This window comes from Balaenoptera borealis (assembly GCF_965194805.1).
Source record: "Balaenoptera borealis genome assembly, chromosome: 3".
NCBI lineage: Eukaryota > Metazoa > Chordata > Mammalia > Artiodactyla > Balaenopteridae > Balaenoptera > Balaenoptera borealis.
In genome coordinates this window covers 164,116,869-164,142,087 of record NC_138866.1, presented here as the reverse complement: position 1 = coordinate 164,142,087, position 25,219 = coordinate 164,116,869, and the positions used below count along the sequence as shown (strand labels likewise).

At 42.3% G+C, this 25,219-nt stretch overlaps 1 protein-coding gene across 12 annotated transcripts in view; it reads right to left on the bottom strand.

Annotated features, from left to right (window-relative positions):
• CELF2 (CUGBP Elav-like family member 2) overlaps positions 1 to 25,219 on the bottom strand; it is a 525,599-nt gene that overhangs the window by 143,674 nt on the left and 356,706 nt on the right. The gene's annotated exons all lie outside the window — the stretch shown is intronic.

Genomic DNA, 25,219 nt, shown 5'->3' with positions numbered 1-25,219 from the left:
CTTCCTCAGTGCCTGGAGCTGGGCATCTGGGGACTGTGCTGGAGCCCCACGTAAACCATGATCAGCGCCCTACTCAGTGTGAGTGAGTTTCTGACAAGATCACAGCCCAAGGGGGCACAGCTGTACACTCGGGACAGCCGGTCCTTACAAGCGATGAACGAGCACACACGAAGGCACATGGGGCCGGAGAGGAGCCGACGACCATCCCTCACTACCAACTGGCTCTTCTGAGCAGACAGTACAACCCATCAAGTGACAATGACTCTGCTCCTCCCCAGGAAAATTCCCTGGACTGTCGATTTTGTGAGAGATTGAAGACACGTAGAGCCAGGACATCTGCATGTGAGGGGAGGGCGGGAGAATAATATAAACCAGAGAAATAGAAAGAGAGCCCCCTTCCTCTTTTACTGGAGATTTATTTCTCTATATTCAGACTTTGGATAATTGCTTTGATCAGACGTCTAAACACTAACGAAACATCAGATAACTATTTTTTGTTTACAAAAGAAGCCAAGTCTGATGATTTGGGAACAATCTAAGCTTTGAAAATGAGGGTGCTTGTGGGTATATATCCTGGGGAGTCCACATTGAAATGAAAGACAAGGGGAGGAAGAGGGTTACCCCGAGCTCTTACTTCCTCCAGACGTTTGGTGACTTGAGACTGTGAGGTGCTGTCCCTGTTCTGTGCCCCCTGACGGGTCAGAGACCGCCAGCTGCAAGCTGTTCCCATGGAGAGTCCTGGTCCAGAGGACTCTGCCTTTTCCAAAGCCACTACCCTTGCCCCCTTCACTCTCCAAGCCTGTACCAGGGCAGGAATTTCAAAGTAAGAAGACATTCATTAGAATGCTGAAAAGGGAAGAACAAGACAAACATTTGTGAGTGCCCATTATGTGACAGGCTGGGCCAGGCACTTTCTAAATACTTGAGGCCCCATAGATAAGAAAACAGGTTCAGAGAGGGCAAGCTGCTTACCCAACCTCACACAGCTAGTAAGTATTGGAACTGGAATTTAAACCCAGATTTACCTATGATCCTTCCATAAACATGACCAGGACCTTCAATGGATATTTTTTTTTCTTTTAGATTGTGGCAAAATATATGTAACTGAAACTTTACCATTTTAACCATTTTTAAGTATATGGTTGTGGCATTAAGTACATTCACAATGCTGTGCAAACATCACCACCATCCACCTCCAGAACTTTTCCATCCTTACAAAATGAGACTCTGCACCCACAAAACAACTCCCCATTTTCCCTTCCCCCAGCTTTTGGCAACTTCCACCCCACTTTCTGTCTCTATGACTCTGACTACTCTTAAGTGCCTCATATAAGTGGAATCATTTCAGTGGATTTTTATAAAGAGAGAAAACCCAGGACGTCAGAATTTAATTTTGTGCTTTCTCTTTCCTTGAATGCTTACAGTATTTCAGACAGATTTTGGAAGACAAAAGCTCTCTGTACCACATCCAGGGTCCAGTCTACTTTGTGGAATTTTTTTTTTTTTTTTTAAAAAGACTAATTCTCTGGAGAGGACCTCCCATTGGGAGTTACTGCTGTGATTAAACAGCTATTTCTTGAACCAGGTACAGTACCGGGTTGTGGGAAGACAAAGATAGTGATATAAAAATCCCTGACTTCAGAGTCCTTCTTTCAAAGGGACAAGGGCACCTCTTGTTTGTAGGCCAACACACAGAGAAGAAAGAGGTTATATCAGCTAAGTTAAGAGTGGACTGAAGCATTCTGTAGACATTCAATCTCCCCAGTTATTTTTACCTAGGATATTCTTTATCATTGGGTTAAAATTTCATCAACCTCTGTTCAGTGTTCATTCCCAAGATTCCCCATAAATGTATGTTTAATGGACATTTACAGATCGCTTTAAAATGCACACATTGTATTATTTCTAAGAGCATCTGTAGGAGACAGGAATCTTGTCCTCAAGGGATTTATAGATAGAGGAGATAAGACATGTATGTAAATAAGCTACTACATATTAGAAGGTGATAGGTTGAATAAAAGAGGCACAAATAAGTCTTTATAGTAGTTTGGAGAAAGAAGAGATTATTTTCAACCTGGAAATTTGATAAAACTTTGTAGGAAATGGCAGGTCCGGAAGAAAGGCAGGCTGTTGTGAGAAAGTGATGGAGTACAGGGATTCCACCTTACAAAGAACAGATCTGTAGGAATGGAAATTATGAAAGGAAATAGAAAAAACACAGAATGGTTTACGTAAGACATGAAAAATATGGCCAAGGAATCTGGGCTTTATTTACTAGGCTATATGGTGCTATTAAATGTTCATGTACCATAATCAGTATTGTGACTCCTCTGGATATAAAGGAAGGCATTTTGAGACAAGAATCAGGGATAAAAAATATAATCCAGAAGAGCAGACTTCTGCTTCTGGTCTAGATGGTAACTTTCCAGGCTGAAAACAGCTGACGTCCCTATAAAGAGTTTCCAGGCTATGTTACAGGGAGAGGAAAGCCAGGTAGAACGTTGTAGACATCCTGAACTGATTTAAGCTGAGAGTCCGGGGGAGGCAAGTCAGTTAGAATTAACAAGGAAGCGTAATGGAGAGGAAGGAGCTACACAGAGAGAACCCCCAGTATCTGCAGAGGGCCCCTGGAGTATTCAGTATAGTACTGATCAGTCTATGTGGGAAAAGAAACCAGCAAAGACCAGAAATGGAAAAACCATCCAAAAGGATTAAAAGCTAAGAACAGTGCTGTTCCCAACAGCCAGACTAGAAAAACTCCTAATTCATGGCACATTGGGTAGAGAAATCAGGAAAGCCTTACCTTCGAAGTAGGAAATAATTAGCTCCAGGCTGGGTATTGTTTCAGACCTGCCTAATACATCAAAAGAGCAAAACTCAAAAGGATCACATTGTTTTCAACTAACTTAGCTGCACTGCAGAACAAAGCTCAAAAATGTTAAAGGAATGCAAAAATATCTAGCATCCAACAAGACGAATTTCATAATGTGTGAGTATCTTGGTACTTAAAGATTTCCAGGCATGCAAAGAATAAGGAAAACACAGTCTGTAGTGAGAAAAATCAACTAATTTAAACCAACCTAGGCACTTCTCTGGTGGTACAGCGTATAAGACTCCACGCTCCCAATGCAGGGAGCCCGGGTTCAATCCCTGGTCAGGGAATTAGATCCCACATGCAGGCTGCAACTAAGAGTTCACATGCCACAACTAAGGGGCCCACCTGCTGCAACTAAGACCTGGCGCAACCAAATAAATAATATAAAAAAAATTAATAAACCAACCTAGAACTACTACAGATGCTAGGATTGGCAGACAAGGACATTAAAAAAGACATTTAAAATAGTTATTATCCCTGTATTTGGTATGTTCCAAAAGGTAAGTAAAGATTTGAAAGGTATAAAAAAGACCCAAAATGGACTTACAGAGATTAAAAAACTATAATGTCTGAGATGAGAGAGACTGGATGGGATTAATGGCTGATTAAACACTGTAGAAGAAAAGGTTAGTGAGTGAACTGTGTTTCAAAGTGAAGCACGGCAAGAAGCAAGAATTTTAAAAGAAGAAGAAAAGCACATTAGTGAGCTACTGGACAACTTCACGTGACCAAATACGTGAGTAACTGGAGTCCCCAAAGGAGAGGAGAGAAAAAGGGGACAGAGAAATATCTGAACAAAGGAAGAGCTGGAAAAGTTCCAATTTCAATGAAAACTTACAGTTCACAAATCCAAGAAGCTCAATGAAGCCCAAGTGCAAGACATATGAAGAAAACGAAATCAAGATACTTTATGATCAAGTTGCTCAAAATCAGTAACAAAGAGACAATCTTAAAAGCAGACTGAGGGAAAAAGACTCACATATGGAGAAACAAAGGTAAAGATGATGTCAAATTTCTTATCAGGAAAAATACAAGTTGAGAAGACAGTGGATCTTTAAAATAATGAAAGAAATGAACTCATAGCTACAGAGAACAGATTGGTGGTTGACAGAGATGGGGGCTGGAGGGTGGGTGAAACTGGTGAAGGGGGTCAAAGGTAAACTTCCAGTTATAAGTTCTGGGGATGTAATGTACAGCATGGTGGCTATAGTTAGTTAATACTGTACTGCATACTTGAAAACTTCTAAAAGTAAATCTTAAAAGCTCTCATTAAAAGAAAAAAACTATACAAAGTGATGGGTGTTAATTAAACTTATTGTGGTAATCATTTTGTAATGTATACATATTTCAAATCACCATGTACTACACCTAAAACTAATATAATGTTATATGTCAATTAAATCTCAATAGAGCTGGAAAACATAAATTAAAAAAAAATACTGAAAGACAAAAAATCTGTCTACATGGAATTCTATATCCGGTGAAAATATATTTCAAGAACAAGGGCAAAATAAATGCTTTTAGACATACAACAGATGACCTACCTTATAAGAAATGTTAATGAAGTCTTTCATCGGAAGGAAAATGTTACCAGAAGAAAACAGGGGTCTACACAAAGGAATGGAAAACACCAGAAACAGTAACTACATGGGTAAATATGTAAGATTTTTTTTATTATTATTTAAATCTCTTTAAAAGAAATTGGACCACCTAAACAAAGATTATAACTATGTATTGTGGGTTTTACCACATATGTAAAACCAAAATTATGACAACAATAGCATAAAGTGTGGGAGAGGAAAAAAATGGACATACACTACTGTAAGATTCTCAAATTATATGTGAAGTTTTACACTATCATTTGAAGGTAAATTGTAATAAGGTAAGGATATATACTATAAACCCTAAGACAACCTCTAAAATACCAAAACAGAGTTTGATAGTTAATAAGCCAATAAAAGAGATAAAACAGAATAAAAATAGTCTTAAGAAAGGCAGAAAAAGAGAAGAACAGATGAGAGAAATAAAAAGTAAACAGTGAAATGACAGATTTACACTCAACTTTATCAACAATCATATTAAATATTAATTATGTAAACACTTCTACTAAAAGGTAGAACTTGTCACAGTAATTTAAAAAGAAGTAATACCCAACTGTCTGCTATCTATAAGAAATGCACTTTAGATTATACAAATACAAATAGGTTAAAAGTGAAAGAAAGGAAAAAGATACACTTTATAACACTAGTTAAAAGAAAACTTGAGCGGCTTTATTAACATTAGTCAAAATAGATTCAGAGCAAAGGATAATATCAGAAATAAAGAACATTTCAAAATAATAAGTCAATTCATCCAGAGGACATAAAAATTCTAAACATTTATGCACCAAATAACAGAACTGCAAAATACATAAAGCAAAAACTGACAGAACTGCGAGGAGAAATAGAAAAATCCACCATTATATTTGGAGATTTCAATAGCCTGACTGATAGTATATACAGAAAATCAGTAAGGGTACTTCTGCACAACACCATCAATCAAACTGACATTTGTAGAACACTCGGTCCAAGAATAACATTATACATATTCTTTTCAAGTGCCCATGGAATATTCACCAAGATAGGCCATATTATGGGGCAAACAAGTCTCAATAAATTTGTAAGTCTGCAAGCCATTCAAGGTATGTTATGTTCCCTAACCAAAATAAAACTAAATTAGAAATCAATAATAGAACAATCTCTGTAAAATTCTCGAATATTTAGAAACCGTATAACACACTTTGAATAACCACGGGTCAAAGAAGAAATCTAAAGAAATTAGAAAGTATTTTGAATGGAATGAAAATGAAACCACGACATATCAAAACTTGTGGGATGTAGGTAAGGCAGTACCTAGGTTAACTGTATACCAGTAAATATGCTCATTAGAAAAGAAAGATTTCAAATCAATGACCTCAGCTTCCACCTTTAAAAACCAGAAAAATGAGAGCAAATTAAACCCAAAGTAGGTAATAGAAGAAAAGTAATAAAAATCAGTGAAAATCAATAAAATAGAGAAAACAAAAGCAATGAAGAAAATCAATAAAACCAAAGCTACTTCTTGGAGCAGACAAATAAAACTGAGACACTTTCAGGCATATGAAGAAAAAAGAGAGATAAAGCACAAATTATTAATATCAGAAATGAGAGAGATGACATCACTATAGAGTCTACAGACAGTAAAAGGATAAAATAAAAGAATATTATACACAGCTTTGTGCAAATAAATTTGACAACTTAGATGAAACAGACATTCTCTAAAGGAGAGAAACTCAAGAATATACAACCTAAATAGACCTGTAGGTACATTTATATATATATATATAAAAAAAATATATATATATATATATATATTTAGTACATACACGTTTATACATACTAAGGAAAATGAATTTGTGCTTAAAACCTTCTCTTTCTCACAAAGAAAACTTGAGCTCCAGATGACTTAGGTGACGGATTCTACCAAACACTTAAGAAAATAATAATACAACTTAACAAACGTTCCCAGGAAATTGAAGAGGAGGGAATACTTTCTAACTCACTCATGAGGTCAGGATTACATTAAACCAAAATCAGCTAAAGACATCAGAAGAAAACTACAAAACAATCTTCCTTCTCAATACAGTTGCACACATTCTGAATAAAATTTGAGCAAACAGAATCCAGTGAACACAAGGATTGTACCTTATGATAAAGTTGAGTACCTTATGATAAAGTTGAGTTTACCTCCTAGCAATGCAAGGCTGGTTTAACATTGAAAATCAACCAATGTGATTCACAATATTTACAAACTAAAAAAGAAAACCATATGATCACCTCGACAGATGTGGAAAAAGCAACTGACAAAGCCCAACATCCATTCTCCATAATCATTTTCAGCAAAACAGGAAGAGAAGGGAATGTTCTCAACTTGATAAAGGGCATCTATGAAAAACCTACAGCTTATACCATACTTAATGGTAAAAGACAGAATGATTTTCTTCTAAGATCAAGAACACGATGGTGATGTCCACTCTCACTACTTCTATTCAACTCTGACCTGGAGATTTTAGCCAGAGCAAGCAGGCAAGAAGAAAAAAAGTGCCTATATTAGAAAGGAAGTAAACTATCACTTTTTTTGTGACTGTGAGTTAGGTTTTCCTTGATACAAAACCAAGAGCAGAATCAGTAAAAGAACAAATTAATAACACTTCACCAAAATGAAAAACTTTGGCTCTTAAAAAGATACTATTAAGAGAATGAAAAGACATGAAAAGACATGACACAGACTGGCAGCAAATATGAACAAAACATTGATCTGATAAAAGGACTTGCAGTCTCAAAACTCAACAATAAGGAAACAGCCCAATTCAAGATTGGGAAAAGATTCAAACAGTTCAAAGAAGATATACAGGTGTCAAATAAGCTCATAAAAAAATATGCTTAGCATCTTTAGTTATATGAAAATTAAAACCACAATGACATACACCACTACACCTATTAGAATGGTTAAAATTAGAAACAGTGATTATACCAAGTGTTGGCGAGGATGTGGAGGAACTGAAACTCCTACACTGCTGGTGGGATTGTACAATGGTACAACTGCTGTAGAAAACACTTCGGCAGTTTCTTAAAAAGTTAAATATACACCTACCATTAGATTCAGCCACTCCACTCCTAGATGTTTAGCCAAGAGAAACAAAAGCATACAAACACTTGTAACATGAATGTTCATAACAGCTTCATTTGTTAATCATCAAAAACTGGAAACCACCCAAACGCCCATGAACAGGAGAACTGAAAAACTGCAGTATATTCGTTCAAAGGAATGCTACTTAGTAATTAACAGGAGTGCATTACTGATGTAAGTGAACTACTGATATTAAATCTTAAAATAATTATGCAGAGTGAAAGAAGCCAGGCCCCCCCCCCCCACCAAAAAAAAGGCACACGCTGTATAACTGCAATTACATGAAATTGTAGGAAATGGAAAGTTACAGTGACAGAAAGCAGATCAGTGGTGGAGGGCAGGGCAGGGAGGATGGGATTTCTAAGGAAGATGCATACATTTTTAGGGGTGATGGATATGTTTGTTATTTTGATTGTGGTGATGGTTTCACAGGTGTACACCTATGTTAAAACTTATCAAATTTTACACTTCCGGTGTGTGAAGTTTATTGTATATTAATTGTGCCTCAACAAAGCTGTTAAGAAGAAAAGACCATTTGAGAGTTTACTTGTAATATCCTAAGAAAGCAGTACAAATAGTAGTGGTAGTAGGAATGGAGAGAGTAGCTCTGAGAACACAAAAGACTCAAATTCACAAGATTTGGATGTGAAGGTGAAGATTTGGAGACCAGTTGAGAGGAAGGAAGATGGCACCCTTAATAGTCAATGGATTACCAAAGAAGAGTGGGTGAATTCACATTTTGGACATGCTGTATGCTGCCAGATCATCTCATTCCAAGGGGCAGTTTGAAACCCAGGAGTAGAAATGAGGCAAGAAACACAGCCTTTGGACTCTTCACCCTTTCTTCAACTTTGTACTCCTCCCTCATTCCCCTTGGGTGGATACATTTTCTTCTGTGTCATAATCTTGAAGGAAGTAAACCCAAGTCTGGAAGAGTTCCATTCACCTATGCGTGACCTTTGGAGAATTTCTAGGATCACAACCAGAGGTAAAACTTATCAGAGAGTTCCAAAAATGCGCTCAGCTAAGTGGAGCTTTCATAGCCTCATAAAAAGGTTGTGTATGTGTTGGCACTAAGTGAATAAAGTGATGTATGAACACTCAAAGGGAAATGGCAATGCACACCACAGGATCTAAGAGACTCGGAACAGAGGAGACCTATGAAGTCATTCCTCTGCTTGCTGCCCCACTCCCTGTTACATTCATCCCTGCCAGAATGGAACTGTTCCTGAGAACTGCGCTGTGGCTCGTCACACCAGAGCCAAAGGAAACATCTGTAAGTCTGGCGGGGTTTCAGGTGAGCACGCCGCCGTGCTTGGAGAGCATGCCCAAGTCTTTGCTGGCAAGAGACCCCAACTACACAGTGAACTGTTTTTCTCCTTCCTTATTTTATGTCAAATGTCAAAGCTTTTCACACTACAGTGACACCCTAAAATGATTCTCTTCCTTCCGTTGCTCCAGTTTAAACAATATTTTTTCATGCTCCATAGACTGCCCACCAGCTGATTCAAAACTGGGAATGTGACGGGGCACTCTATTTCAATGTGCCATGAAAAGAAAAAGAAGCAAAAAAGGTAGAATCACCTGGTGGGGAAAATATCCCTTTCTCTTGAATGTTTTGCACTCACTCACTCAACCGGCGTTCATTGCAGTTTTAAGGCACTGTATTAAGTTCTATGAGGTATACCAGTTGACTTGAATAACTCCCGACTTCCAGAAGCTTCAAGTTCAGTTAAGACCAGTGCAAACCCTACTGCAGCATGACACAGAAAGCAATGCACATGGGGAGAGGGGGCCACAATGCCATACGAATTTCAGTGGAGTGGACATTACTCTTTGATGGGGTGTCCAGAAGGAGCCTTTATGGATGGAATGGTATTTGCACTAGACCTTGAAAGGCCAGATTATGAACAATCGGAATTGGGAAAAGAAAAAATAATACTTCTAGTTAGAGGAAATGGGAAGGACTCAAGGCATGGGAGCCAATATCCAAGGAGTGTTCAGGAAATAATTCAATACCATTCAACAAACATTATTAAGCACCCACTGGATACGACACACTTTGCCAAGTGGTAGGCATACAGAGCCGTCAAAGTCAACTCACACTCCAGAGGGGTACGCATTTTGGGGGGAAAAAACACAATTTCAATTAGTAATTTCAATTACAATTTATAATTAGTAATTGTAAATACCAAGTATAGAGGCACATCCAGAGTGCTGGAGGAACCCAGGAAGCAGGGCAGTGTAATGGTTTGGAGCACGGACTCTAAAGACAAACTACTTAGGTTTCAATTCCCTGTCTGCCACTTATTTATATGTGTTTGTTTTGTAAGTTTAGGTTTCTTTGCTATAAAATGGGCTCAATAAATAGTACTTGCCTCAAAAGACTGTTGGGAGAACATATGTTAAAACAAGATACTGTATATTAAGCCCTTAGTGTAGGAGCTGGTACATATCAAGTACTCTGCATAAATACTAGTTGTTGTTACTATTATGGTCAGTACTACTGAGAACTGATCCTGCTTTTACTGAAAGGCCCGTTTGTTTTGAATGTAGGCTGCATGCACAGGTGCTGCTGGGAGACCAGGTTGAACTGTGACGCTCACCTAACCTCTCTGTGCTTCAGTTTTCTCATCTAGAGTAGACTGGGAAGAACAGCAGCTTACTACGTGCCGGATGTTGTTCCTAGTGTTCTATCTGTATGATCTCATTGCATCTGTGTAACAGCCCTATTCATCTTGCAGACAAGGAAACTGAGGCATGGAGGCATCAGGTGACACAAAGAAAAAAGGTGTGTGTGGGGGTCAGAACGCAGGCACTTAATGGCCAAGGCCTGTTCTTCACCCCTGCACCTCGCTGTCTTTTGGTTCTACCACCATCCAATTCCACAGCGTTTGACTGCGAGGTGGCATTTTATTTTGCAGGCAGAGTACACAACAGCTAAACACTCCATGGTGATCAGCCTAAACCAGGAAAAGCACACCTAATACGCACACCTAAGCATCACACCTCACATTCATGTGGAGTTGGACAATTTATAAAATGCTTTCACTTACTTGATCTACTTCTCTTTCCTTCTGGCCCCAAACGACTGAGGACCATAAATGGACTAATAAACATAGCCTCATCTAAGAAACACCCAAGCCCTGTGAATTTGGGGGTGTGGACAGAGATGACTTGGGGATGAGTGGGGACAGAGTGGATGTTTCTTGTTTTGGAACAGTGCTGAGAGCTGATGGTGGGCACAGATCTTTCCAACATCTGACAAGCCTTCCTAGCTGAAGGCTTGGTTTTGAGCACGTGCCTGGCAGGATGCCATACTAGTCGGACAACTCAGAAGTCCCGCCCCCTATTTGTACACTGCTGTTGTTCTTAACTTTAATTGGTCAGAGAGCTTTTAGGGGAAAAAAGGAAGAGTATTATAGACTCTCTCCCCACTACACACATACACACACAGCCCTTGGGCACCCACCCCACCCCTCTGTAGACTCTGAGTACCCCATGCACACGGGCCATGCCTTTTGTGTTTGTATCCCTGGTACACTGCACACTGCCTAGCACCTAAGGCTCTCAAAACACGTTCTAGGGATGGATGAAGCCCTCTCTCTGCTTCTCAGCAGGAACTCTGTAAAAATGGGTAAGTCATCGTGGGGCCCAAAAGAGGTAAGACTCACTTCACTTACCCAATCCACAGCTAATTTTGATCGCTTAGTCTATGCCAGGCACTGAGCTAGGCACGGGAATTGCAGAGGTACAGAAGATATAGTCTGCTAACAAGCAGTTTCAGCGAGTTGCATGAAAGACACTTATGAAAATAAGTGTTAGAAATTCTAAAAGATTTTCAAAGTGTGCCTGGAGCTTTGATTTTTACAAGACAGTATTATCTGCCTATTATTATTTGAATGAATGCCACGAAAGAAAATGGGAGACCGAGTTGTCTTTTGAACTCCACATGCAATATTAAGGCTTAGATTCAAGGTCATATGGAACCCACATGGTGTAGGTAAAAGGAGTGGAAGCCTTAGAAAAACAACCCCAAAGCGTGTGTTAGATTTTTAAGACGAGATCAGCAATTTTCCCTGCATCATCAGCTTTGCTCAAAGTATCACTTAATCTTTGTCTCTGGCTCCTCTTCTAGAAAATGGGGGCGACTTTCCTGGGGGGGTGCAGAGGAAGTGGCCGGAGGGCAAGGGGAGGATGTGATAGGGCCTTAACGGTTTCCTCACTTTGAAGTGCTCTAAAAATACAGCGTTTTCATCGCAAACACGTGATGGGCTATGTGTCAACACAGAATTTTGTGTTGCTAGGGCCGCCTGACCAACAGTTGTACACATCCTCGTGCAACTCTTCAGCTGATGCAGCAGGTGAAGAGAAAGCCACGGAGAGGCAGGTCCCCCTCTTATCTGCTGAGCCGTCCTGGCAGGGTAACCTGAAGCTACGTGCAGGCCCTCCGACTACTCCTGAGTCCAGGTTGGATAATCAAACTCTGCCAGTGGCCAGAGACTCTTCCCTGCCTCTTAAGCTGTCACAATTTTATTTGCCTGGGAGTTTAATCTGTGGCGTAAAAGCCTGACATGTCCCACTTCAACACCGTGCTCCTAAGTACAGATTAGAGAACAATTAGGAAGAGAGGAAAACCCAGCCAGCCGATTAAAAAAATGTGTCTTCATTCATTACATTTCCTTAAGTCTTTTTCTACCTTCAAAGAGATGAGAGCAAAGCCTTGGCTCTTGGAAGCCCGGCCTTTTGCAAGCACGTGGGCTGGGTGGAGGGAACCATCCGTTGTCTACCTCCAGAGGGGAACGCGACCCACATTGGACTTGCAAAACAGCTAAGGACTGTCACCATCTGGCAGCTGTGTGGCGGCCTCTGTCAAATGAACTGGTGGTCACAATCCAGTTCCCATTAGACAGGTGGTCCCTCCACAAAGAGAGCATCACACTCAGCAGCCTGCTTGGCCAAGAGGAGAGTGGATGGGGCATGGGAATTGCATCTCCCTGTTTTGCTGAACCAGGTTGCTTCCTGGGTGGCACAGGGGACAGGGAGGATGGCAGCGGCTCTGAGAGGTGTATTCGTGTTTATGGCTCCATCGAGCCCCTTACAACACACCTCGACCCACGCCTCAGATGCCGTCTCATTTACCCTACTGGGAAGCAACGTTTTTCCAAACCGGGTTTTGTCTTATGCAGCCACATGGTGGCTGTCTTCTAAGACCAGCCCCAGGACATGCGGACTTCAGTCGGGGGCTGGCGGAGATGACAGTCCCCGCCATACTCGCTCCTCAGCTTTGGTTACAGTGTGAATTAGGGACTATGTCTGGAGCAGAGGATGCTGAGAATGGTCCTCCTCAACCTTCCTGGGACTGACTAGCATTCTCGCCCCAAACGAACAAGTTGTGGCTGATGCTAAAAGAAAGGGCAAGATCAATGGTCCTTTACCCTCCAAAGGTCCCGTCTACCTGGACAACGCATGGACAGGTCAGAGGATTAAAGCAACAAAAGCCCTACTTGCTGTTCTGCCACTCAGGGACTTGATTCTGTCTCAAGGGCAAAACGAAGTTGGTCTGTTTCCTCCCAGCCTAACGGAAGTGCTTCCCCAGCACAGCAGCAGAGTGAATAAATTAAGCAATGCTTTTTCATAACTCATGCAAACAGTTCTGCTCACATCCTCTCTTTAATAACCTGGAATTGTTCTAAAAAAATTCATACACACAAACATCAACCGGCAAAAACCAAACACCCAACTAAACAAACACCAACCAACCTGATGTAGAGAACCTTTAGGCAGCAACACAGAGAGTGAAAAATAAGAGCCTAACATCTTGGATTAGGTTGCATGAACTATATAACATGCTAGCAAAACCTGTTCAGCACTGGTACCCATTACTACAATACTTCTCTACCCAACAGAATGTAGGTCCCACATAAGGGATGCCTTGGGAATATAATTTTTTTAGAGAGAGGTGTTAATGTGCATGAAAGCTCACGTTAGCTAATACACCTATTTCCTTCTCAAAGTGGTGACTCTTCTAATAATCACCTTAATGGTAATTAAGGGTCATGTGCAAAATGAGCTACCCTATACAGGCTTCTGAAACAAGTGGTGATTCTTGGTACTGGGTAGGGGTGGGTTAAGAACTAGCCTCTGTGTGAAAATGATGTTCTTGAGGATGGTTAGTCCAGGATGCCTAGAGATTCCTGCCATGAAAATCAGGCAACTTTATTCCACTTTTGGCCACAAAATGCCCCTCTAATGCCAATGAACCCTCTTCAAAACTGAGTGCAGCTGGAAACAAGACAGGCTGCGTAAAAAAGAATGAAGGCACTGGGATAAATGTTTGAAAATAACTCAAAAGTAACATCCTATTGATGGTAGTTTAGATGCAACATCAAATTTGAACCAATCATACGGAAAGGTCTGAGTGCCAAAGACAAAACCGAACCAAACCTGAAAACCCCCAAACAGAAAGCCTAATACAATATTAAACACAGTCCAATGTACTGAGCAGTTATGACGTGAGGCCTGCAGTTACTATAGAACGTCCGTGGGAATCGGGGCCAAAGCAAGATAATCAGACATAGAAATATTCTGAAAGAGTCTGCTGTCCTCAAGACCAGGCAGGTTAGGATCCAGAATTCTGAGAAGTAACAACAACTGACACTGCAGAAATACAAACGATCATGAGAGATTACTACAAGCAACTCTATGCCAATAAAATGGACAACCTGGAGGATCCAGAATTCTGAATAACTACACACGTTTGGAATCGATAGGAGACCCTCTAAAATCTGATTGAGTTGCAAGTATTTGTTTTACCAAATTTTATCCTCTTTTGCCAGAGATCATTGGTTTTTACTGACTACCCATCCCATCTCATGCTGTCATGTCCTTCTTTTTCCCCACATAATGCAGGTGCAAATTGTGTATAATATTTTCTAGCAAACTCACTGAGAAAGAAGCATCAGAAGGTTTAAAACAGCCTTTCCTATTAGACACAGGTTTTACAAAATCAAGAGCCCATTACTGTGCTCTTTTCTCATCTTTGTCTTCTCCCACACCTACTATACACTACCTACATGCTTCACTCAGTCCCCACCCTACACCAGGCACTGCACGAGGCAATTTACAGCCAGTATTTTATAAATGATTTATTCCTCAGAAGTCTACCTCACAGGCAATAATACGTACAGTTGAAGAAATGGTGTTCAAAGAAATAAACTTCGAGTTACCACGAAGTTCAAAACATACGTGTGTGTGTGTGTGTTGTACACAGGACACATGTACACACACACCTCCCATGAGGGGTCAGGCTATCAGTCGCTCATTCGTGTCAACTGGATGTATTGAACAGTTCCATCAGGTAGGGGCCAGCTGTGTCTTCAGGACCTGGCACCAAACAGTGTGACACTGAGGGGGTCAGTAAGGACCAGCTGCTGCATGGCCACTGACTCAGTTATGCCAACAGGAAGCTGCAAACTGCGTGCCCCTGGATTTAACAGAGAACCCTCAGAAAAGCTGACTGAGTAAAACTTAGGCTAATCTCGTCCTCAACTCCCTATAGGGAGAAGAAAGAAGAAGGAAGACTAAAACTGAAGAGAAAGGGGAAAGGGCATATTGGGGAGGTGCACTGCTGAAAGGAAAACCCTCAGACTCCCACCATCACACGACCTTGGGGTCCCCCAAAACTCTCACTCCACTTTCGTTATACGAACGGCACAGGATCCTCTGCTCACGAGGCCTCCTGAGCGTCTGCTCCGAAAGAGACAACACACACGCACACCAAGTGGACACCGACGACCCCAAGCTGGCTGGACGTTTCTAAACGACTTGGGCAGTCCTCCCTTTAATGACATTCAATGCTTTCTCTCCTTGTGGTGCCCAGAACATGGCCTGTTCGTCTCTATGTTCTCAGCACTAAACACAAGGCCCTGCACACAGTAGGTGCCAATGAACATTTATTGCCATGTAACAGGTCCTTTGGTAAACACGTGGCTAGTTTTCCAGGCCACGTCTTTCATCTTTTCTATTCGAGGTTAAATTCCACTTTAAATGGGACCTGGGGCTTTCAAGGTTACCCTAAGGTCCAAATCCCCGTTACAAAAAAGGGAGGCATGAAGTCCCAGGGGAGCGCCAGCCTGAGGGCCACTCCTCGGGGCGGGGGGCGGGGGGTAGCTGTAAGCAGCTGCCCCCCACCCTCGCCATAACTTCCATCCTTTTCTCTAAGTTCACCACCTCTTCTGTGTAAAAGTTTGGCTCCAACTCTACACTTGGCCTGCCGTGCCAACATTGTAAGCCTAAGCCCCAGAACCCTGGGGTTCAGCATGAATTGGAAGCGCTTATCTATATATGGCCTCACTGCACTTCAGCGTCTTCCAAGCTTCAATCACATTCGCTTCTGACTTTCTTTTTTTCTTTTGGAGAGCACAATCTCTCTTTTTATGTTTGGCTCCAGCCTTTCTCTCTTTTCATTCTTGTGACTCCACGCTCTCAGGTCTTTTAAGTTAACCTCCAGGACCTTTCCAGATGAGCGCACCTTCCAGGACCTTTGTGCTTCGTGCTGCTTTGCCTCTGGAAGGCGTCCATCTTCTTGATGGAACTTCAATAACATTTCCTAACATGAGGCACTGTGGCCTTTTTGGAGCGAAAAAGTTCTCTGTGAAAAGTGGTGAATTACCTGTTCCTTAACACTTGGTGTCTGGCACCTTTGTTTGGAATGTTTAGCATTTGGGGGCCATTTTTTGACCATTAACTTGTCAGAAGCCTTGCTTCTTACACCCCCCCCTCCCCCTCCCCATCATCAGGTCTCTCTCTACGTCTGTGATGTGGTTTCCATTAAACTAAAGGGAGTTCGGGGGCATTTTTTTTTTTTCACCTAAAACTGAAAAGAAGGCAACAAGACCCGGCTGGCAAGAGACCATGAAACAGCACAGAGGATGCTGAAGACGATTTTGAAGACAGGCCTCCATCCACATGTAGGTTGTGAACTTGGCCTACAAACGTCTAACACACCCCAAAATGTTTTATGACGATCAGATTCTGGGTCACTTCAAGAGGGTAATGGGTGGATATTCTCTTTCACTCTCTTGATTCACGTCTCTAATTCCAATTTATGATCCTCTAATAGAAAGGGGGAAATTATATTCCTTTATTCTTCCAACTGATCACTGCTCGAAGTATATTTCTCCAGTTGGGTTTCTCTAACCTGAATTAATGGCAGGACGTGGATACTATATCGGGGACATCGTTCTCAGTCATCTACATACAGAGTGAAAAAATATTGATCCTAATATCAGTTTCTGTGGCTTTTAAATTGCCATCCCGATTCTCCTGGACCCATTAGTTTTTACCATTACAACCTGCCCCTGTTCAGCCAAATAACTCCTTTTTCCATTAATAGCAAACCTGCTTTTTTGCTCTACCTACGTGTCTGTCTATGTGACTCAGTGAAAAGGGAGCTTGTGAAATCCACACGATCATAATCCATCATTCCACACAGGCCTTTTTTCCCCGTGGTCCTTTTTCCATCACACGTACAAGGGAGGGAGAGCTGTTCCAATAAGAGGTGTGGGCTAGTCAATATCAGACAGGAAAACATGAGCATGGACTGTTTCAGGACCAGTGAAATTGGACAAGGAAGAAAAATCTCATGCCTAAATCTTGGTAGCATTTGGGGCCATAGGTCCAAGGTGAAAATTCAGTCTTTTAAGAATCTACGAACACAAGATTAAAAAAAAGGGAGCTAATTGTGCTAACCGCATGGCACATTTTACCATGGTTGGAATTATTAAAGATAATGTATTATCTATGAAGCTAATGGTTCATAAGGTATGTAATGATTCTATTTATATTTTTAATGTTAGCATTTCTGAACACTTCTAAAATATAACATAGCTATAGTTGATTGTAAATTTTAATTAGAAGCCAAGATTGAAGAAGGAAGAAAGTCACCCTTTCAACCCGATGGCCCGACTATCTGGTGTCCTTGGAGCGAAAGTGAGAAGAGAGTCATGCTAAGGCCACTCCCAGGCAATGCATACGTACTGCAGAGTAACCAGTAGCAGCCTTACCCCAGAGGGAGCACTTCTCTTTCTGGCTAGGAAACTGGACTTCTCACTTCCAAAGACATTTCATAATGACCCCACAGTATGGTGACGCAGAGTGGTACAACTGCGTAACAGATGGTGGAACATCTCTAATGTGGAGAAATCTCCTTGGGTGCAAATAAAAAGGCAAGTAAGACCTCCAGGCAGGCAAACTATCAATACGTCCGTGGGAAATGTGAGTTGTGATATCACCTAGACTTGGCTTTTTCAGTCAACCTCTAATATGTGTTGGAGGGACTAAAACAGACAGCAGGCATGAAACCCTGGATTTACTGCTCATGGCAAGTTTCTACCCCAAAAGCCCATTCTCCTTTTGTCCAGAGCCTGTTTACTTTATTCTTTTGCCACTTTAATTCCAGAAATGCAAATTCACTGGGGACAAGATGACTGGGGACCAGCTGACGTCCCAGACAGAGGAGAAGAAAACAAAATGGGTAGAAGCAACCTTAGGTTAATTTCATTTCTTCTTTGATACCGGCTTGCTCTGTGTGTCCTCTGGATTGCTCTCCTGCCCCCCTTTCTTCCTCTTTTTTCCCTCCAGAGATGTAAGGATCAAAATGTACCCAGGACAGATACTACCTGCCAGGGTAGATGCTGCCCTTTAAGTAAGAGAAATTCAGGCTGAGCTAGACAAGCACAGCCCAATCTCTCAGCACAGAGTATGGGGTGTTTAAAGGGATTCCTTCTCACTATAACTTAATCAAGGCTCACTTGACATTTCTCTCTCATTCATCTCAATCAGTTCCATGGGTATGGCCTGTGTAAGCCAAAACAATTTAAAACTCCATTTCAAAAACTTGAACTGTTAATTTTTAAAAATATAACCCTATGCCATAACTGATGAAGCCACCTCTCCCAAGGGTGTGACAAGGATCCCTGCTTGCGTGAATATAAAGCCTCTGACTGCATTTTAGGTTTATCCTGTAGGATCTCGGTCAGCCAACAATGAAAGGATAAACGGATGTCACAATACGTTACATAGCGGTTTCTGTTAACATAAAATTAATTCAGGGGCTTCCCTGGTGGTGCAGTGGTTGGGAGTCCGCCTGCCGGTGCGGAGGACACGGGTTTGAGCCCTGGTCTGGGAAGAACCCACATGCCATGGAGCAACTAAGCCCGTGTGCCACCAACTGCTGAGCCTGTGCTCTGGAGCCCGTGAGCCACAACTACTGAAGCCCGCACGCCTGGAGCCCGTGTTCTGCAACAAGAGAAGCCACTGCAATGAGAAGCCCTCGCAAAGCACTGAAGAGGGGCCCCCGCTCGCCGCAACTAGAGGAAGCCCGCATGCAGCAATGAAGACTCAATGCAGCCAAAAATAAATAAAATAAAAATTAAAAAAAAAAATGAATTCAGGGTGAAAGCATCCTTCCTGTGGGCCCCTGAGGCAGCACGAACATAACTCGGGCTGTCCCAGGCAATCTAGGGCAGCCACCCTAGTTTGCAAGAAATTTAGGGCAGAAATCCTATCCCTGACTTGTGTGCGTTAAAAATGTAAAATTGGTTCATCTTCCTGCGTTCCGAATTCTTTCTCAATTACTGATTTCAAGAGGACAGCGCTTAAATAAACTGGCTCCAAGTACATTTCTACTACTCAAGGGAAGAAAGCAAAAGCAAGAAACACAAAAATGAGCCTCTCTCCGCTCCCACCCCAGCCCCCCACCCCCACCCCCAATATCCTTCCTTGAATAAAAAGGGTGAAGGTGCTCTTTACAAGCCTTTCACATTATGAAGAATCATCAAGGTTGTAAGATTATCAGCTCTCCCTGGACTCTACCAGCAGCATCCACCTTTGTCCTTTCACTGAACATGTACAACAGTTCGGAGGTAGGTATTATCAATACTGCAAAGACACAGAGATCGAGGCTGGTTCTCCAGACTCATCTGTGATAATAAATACCAGTTATCGGTCCCCCGACTCCAGGGCCTGCTCTCATGCTGCCAGAGCCCAGAGGGCTGTCCTGTCAGATTCTGAAATAAGGACAATTAGCTCTGGTGCTTTTTGCCCTTCTTTTCCTCCTCTTCGCCTCCCCTGTTCGTCCCCTGGCCATCTCATCTCATCCTCCAGGACAACTTTGCCATCGTGCTGAACTGGGAAGAGAGGAGGTTGAACTTAGCTTTTTGTGAATGAATTCCTGAAGACTGAAGTAAGGGCGCTGAGAAGGAAAGAAGCGACTCATATTCTGTCATCACCTAAGATCGGTGGAGGGAGGAGGGGAGAAGGATGAAATCACCCAAGGCAAACCGCTGTCTAGGGCTGTCCCTGGCGTCACCCCAACTGTAGGCTGCCCAACCAGGAGATGAAAGGGCAAAAGCTGCTCTTTTGAAACTTAAAGGTAATCACCCTTCCCCGAGGAGCTGTGAATGTGATTTTTGTTCCACCCACTCTGGACTCGAGGCGCTGGAAGGGCTGCAGCTGCACGGCGGTTATGCCACAGCCCCCAAGCACATTTCAAGAAAAAAGGAAGTTCTGTTCTTCAGGCCTGTGGCACGGAGCGCTAGTCGACACAAGCCACTTCCCCTTCCTAGTTCTCTTTTGGCTGAGAAGTCACCAAAGAGAGACAGTAAAAACGTGATGGGCAAGGCACTGGTTAGGGTCAAGGGTCTGCTTCTACCTCCCATCTCAAATATCAAATGACTAGTCTGGTCACTCAGCAAGGCTCCGCAGAGTTCCTTCCAGTAAAATCAGAATAATAATACCTAAGCGTTCAAACTTAGAAAAGTATAACTAGTGTTCATGAGAGGGTAGGTTTTTTCAGGGTGCTGGGATCCTGAGGTATAATTTTGATTAAGATGGAAACCTCAAGAGTGATGATCCAAGGCACACAATTTATCTACTGCCTAGAGGTTTTGAGTTTGGTGTCACTGGACCCCATCCCCGTACCCGCCACCCCTTCCACTGTACCTTGTTCCCCACCTCCAGCCCCCAACTCTTCCTTCTCCAGAAGACCAGAGCTACCCTCTGTCTTTACCAGCTTCAGTGAACATTCTGACACACTGAATACCCTTCCTGACCTTCAGCCACATCCCTCTTGCTCATCTCCAGCCCGACATTCCCTGCTCACTCGCTGACGGACAGAGAACCACAACCGCCAGGGCCCACTGTAAACTGACACAACCAGGGGGTAACCGCACCCTCCTGTTCAATAATCCCCTTGTTCTCTCCCCTACTGGATTTTCCAAAACAGTCATTTTACACCATTTTTCTTACGTCTTTGATTTCACCCAGACTTCTCAGAAACATACTGCCTCCTGAGAAGTCCAAGGGCATCTGTGACCGAGTGTCTACCTCCCTCATTAGATGGAGACTTAGTCTGGTGTTACTTCCTGCTAAAGGCCCCACTGTCTCGAATGAAGCATCTTTCCACCCGCTGACATGTGCTCTCCAGCCACTCCTTTCGTCCCTGCAAGGATCCTGATCCTCACCTTTCTTGCACTTGCACTATCTTTTTTTGCTCCATCTTCTTACCTTTGGCTCAAAAAAAAAAAAAAAAAAAAAAGCGCTGCATCTAAGATCTCTTTCCTTTCACGCTCTGACTTCCCAGGGAGGGCAGTATCCACTCACAGCCCTGCACAGAAACCTACACCATCCCTCTCCTGACCTTCCCCATCCTTCTGAAATGCTCCCAGCTCCTCCAATCACCAAATCTGATGGCTTTCCTTGGCCTGCATCCTGCTTGACTCTTCTGAGGCACCTCAGACTCAGAGCGATCAAAACTGAACTGACCACCCCTCTCCCTGTCCACTCCCACCTGCTGACTGCTTCCCCAGTCCTCCCAGTTAGGCCAAAAGCTCCCAGTTGTCACTGCCCCAATGGAGTTATTAAGCCCCCTTCCTCTCACCATGGTCATGTCTGTGTCACTTGGTTCCTCCCTCTCCGTTGCCATGACAGCGTCCTGTCCAGGCTCCACAGATTCCCTGAGATGCGACACCAGGCTCCTGGCCACCTTCCCTGTTGCTGAAATACCTTCACAGACCCTCTGCTGTCTAAGAAATAAAACTCGAATATTTTAGCCTGAGAAGTTAAGTCTTCTAGGAACCGGCTCCAGTCTTTATTTCTAAGCCTCCCCATCTTCCCCACTTCCTTCATTTCCTATATTTCACATTTCCTCTGAACTCTGGGAGAACTCATAGTTCCCAGAACCCGCCCTGCATGTTCTCACCTCCACGCCAGAAACAGGCCAGTGTGTCTACTTGTCTTTACTTACTGAAATCCTATTATTTTTTTTTTCAAGACTTGGTAAAGATGCCATTTTTTTCCTATCTCCATAGTTGCAAGTTATTCATTCCTCCCTTTAACCTCCAGAGTTCAAATATGCTCATCTCTTTCTTGCTTACTCTTATCTCATGTTCTTTTATATTATAGTTACCTGTGTATATATTTACCTCATTGTCCCTATTAGATTTCAAGTTCTTGGGGGCAGTGATAATAATAATAACTGTAATAACCACCGCCACCATAGCGAGCTCCTACCACAGTCAGTTCTGTGCAAAGCACGTGATTTCACCATCTCAGCAGCCCTATGAGGGCTGTCTCCATTTTCAGGGGAGATTAAGTAATGTGCCCAAGGCCAACATGTAGCAAGTGGTACAGCTAGAAATTGAATCAAGCCTTGCTGACTTCAAAAGCCATGCTCTTAACTACTATATATTCCTATCTAGACTTGACCAATAACCACTAAATAAAACATGCTTTCCCTAGGTCCTCGGCGGTGGGATGGTTTACTGAGCCAGGTTCCCCAGAGCTGCTGAGGCTGCTTGATCAACACATGTATTTATGTGAGAGAAGAAACAGATAGCTTAAACTCTAATTCTTAAAGGATACTTTCAAAAACAGAACAAAGTTTTTATGCCTCAAGATTAAACAGAACATCAAATGCAAAGTGACAGGAAAAACCTAATTCACCTGGATTAGGTAATAGCCTGATTTTGTCTCTTTCCTTGGAACCACTGATGTCAGTAAGGCAACGAATCAAGGCCATCCTAAAAGCCTTAGATAATTTAAACCATGTTTAGAGAGAGCCTCCAAATTTCTAATTTCTGAGGCTCTGACATCAGCCCTGGGAAAACAGGATAATTTTACTCAGTTGATAGTCAGAACCAACGTAAACGTGGGGTCGTATCTTATCTACGAACAGGCAAATAACGTATGGCACACATAGGTCTCAGTATAAAGAAAGGTGGTGGTGTTTGATCTCTACATGTAAGCGGCTAAGGGCTGTAATCCTCCGAGAGGAATGTCATTATACAGCTCAAATCCCATCACAACAAACACCGTTACAACAGAGATGTCTGTATAACAAAAACCCTTTCAAGCTTTGGCTGACAGCCCATGTACTTCAAGCAATATTTGATGTGAGACTTGGAGTTCACAGTAATGGGAATTGACCTATATTTCCAAAGGTAAGATTTGAATGATTTCATCTGTAACTTCCATCCCATGATACCGTGAGCTGGAGTGATGTACAATCTTGACCCAGGGGTATAAAAACTAAGGACAAAGACAGAAGCAAGATCAACCCTGTTCTTGAAGGGTGAAATTCCTTCCTTTCACTTGGGGAACTCTTAGGGAAAGGAGAAGGCCTGACCCAACCCTGAAATAAAGCAGACCAAGGCAGGTTTTGGCCTCATCTCCCTGAGAGGCGAGATGGAGTAGCCCATGAAGACAGATGAACCGGGCTCAAATTTCTACTCTGCCGCTTACTAGCTGGGTGAACTGGGCTATATCTCTTAACTTTTTGTGACCCTCAGTTTTCTCATCTGCAAAACGATACTAATACCATCTACTTCCAGAATTCCAGTAAGAATTAAATGAGATAACTATGCAATGCTCCTAACCTAGAGCCTGGTACGCAGCATGGGCTCAAAAAAAGTAAATTCCCTCACAAGGCTTCCCTTTCCCTCCAAGACTCTGAGCTGATGCAAACTGTTTAAATGAAGTTAGTTATAAGATCTAGTGAATGGAGTTAAAATACAGAGTCACAAATATGGCCTGGTAAAGATACTGATCAGAGGAACATCGGAGAAAAGAGAGCAAATGGTAGAAGAACTAGGCCAGGCATAAGCATTTACTTGACTCAGAGAAAGGTCTTTTTGGCTAAAGTAGGACACGTGTAATCAAAAGCTAAAATGCACGTAACAAGGCATCGTAACAATAAATGAGCTTCGATCATGATGTCAGAAGTCATTTTGAAAAATGCTGAATAAACTGAAATTTGCAGGCACGTTTTCCTAGTCAAGGATGAACTGTGGTTACTGCTCTCAAGCAATGGTTTACTGCCTCTGGCCTAGTTTTCTGTGGGTGCCATTCTAGATGGTGGGAAGGCCCTTCTTTGCTCAGTCCTGAGCTTCAGCCCATTCATTATACTGCCTTTGGATACTCTGAAAGTATTAAAACCAGTTCTAGTCTTCTCCATTTGGGAAACACGTAGGTAAATAGCTAAGGAATATGATCAATAAAGAGTCCCAGCATTGCCCTAATTTGTGATGTTTTTAATCCTCTTGATTTTTAAATATTTAATTTTCCATTTTTCAAATTATGGGACAGTCAAGTCTGTGATGACAAAATCCTTATATATATATTCTTTTGAAAACACTCTTGGTGTTACATGATAGGTTTTGAGATAGAAAAGGAGAGTCCTATAAACATAGGCATGTCTGTTCACCTTTATAAAACAGATATGATCTAGGGGTTTTCAAATTTCTTAAAAGGTTCCAAAAAGTACTATCAGAGCTCAGTAACTACAGGGAACAAGAAATGGACCAACGTTTCTCAGAGTCAGAGAACATCAGAGTTTTAACAATGACTTAGTCCTAGCCCTTCACCTTGACAGTAAAGAAGAGGCTCAGAGAGTAGTATGGGCTGATGTTCAGATGCTCAACTCAAGTGTGTGTACAAGCCAAACAATGAGCTTGCAGGAGCTCTTGTGAGAGGCAACAGAGAAATAAAATAACAGGCCAGACAGAAATACCAAGGGGCAGAGAAACAGCAACTGTGAGACCCACAAAGAGATGGAGGAGCCCTGGGTACGAAAACCAAGAGATCAAGACCAGAGAAAGAACAAAATTACTAAAGCGAGGTTAAAACATGAACACAGACCAAATGGTAGAGGCAGAGGAGATATCTTAACTGAAGTCTACAAAGGGCGTACAAAGGGTGACTCCAATACCCAGAAGCTTCAACCTGGACAGAGGTTTCCGGCCTCTTTTTTAATAACTGTACCCCCCCCCCCCCCAGAATCACTCTCATCTTAAAATGGAGGCAGTCACAGCCACCAGATTGTACACGTGAATCTTACCACTGCTAAGGGCGTAAACCAGAAGCATTTTTGAAGGTGTGCTAACTATTTCAGGCCACTAGGGTGCTACTTCCCGCCCCCCAAAGGCACACTTCACTTAATGATCTCCATCCAGACCCCAAGAATTAATGTCCCTGCTAAAAGTGTACCCTTTATTCGTTACACCAGTGATTATCACTGTTTATAAGGTACTTCAAGATCCCCACAGCCTATGGAAAAGTGAAATGCAGCTGTAATTA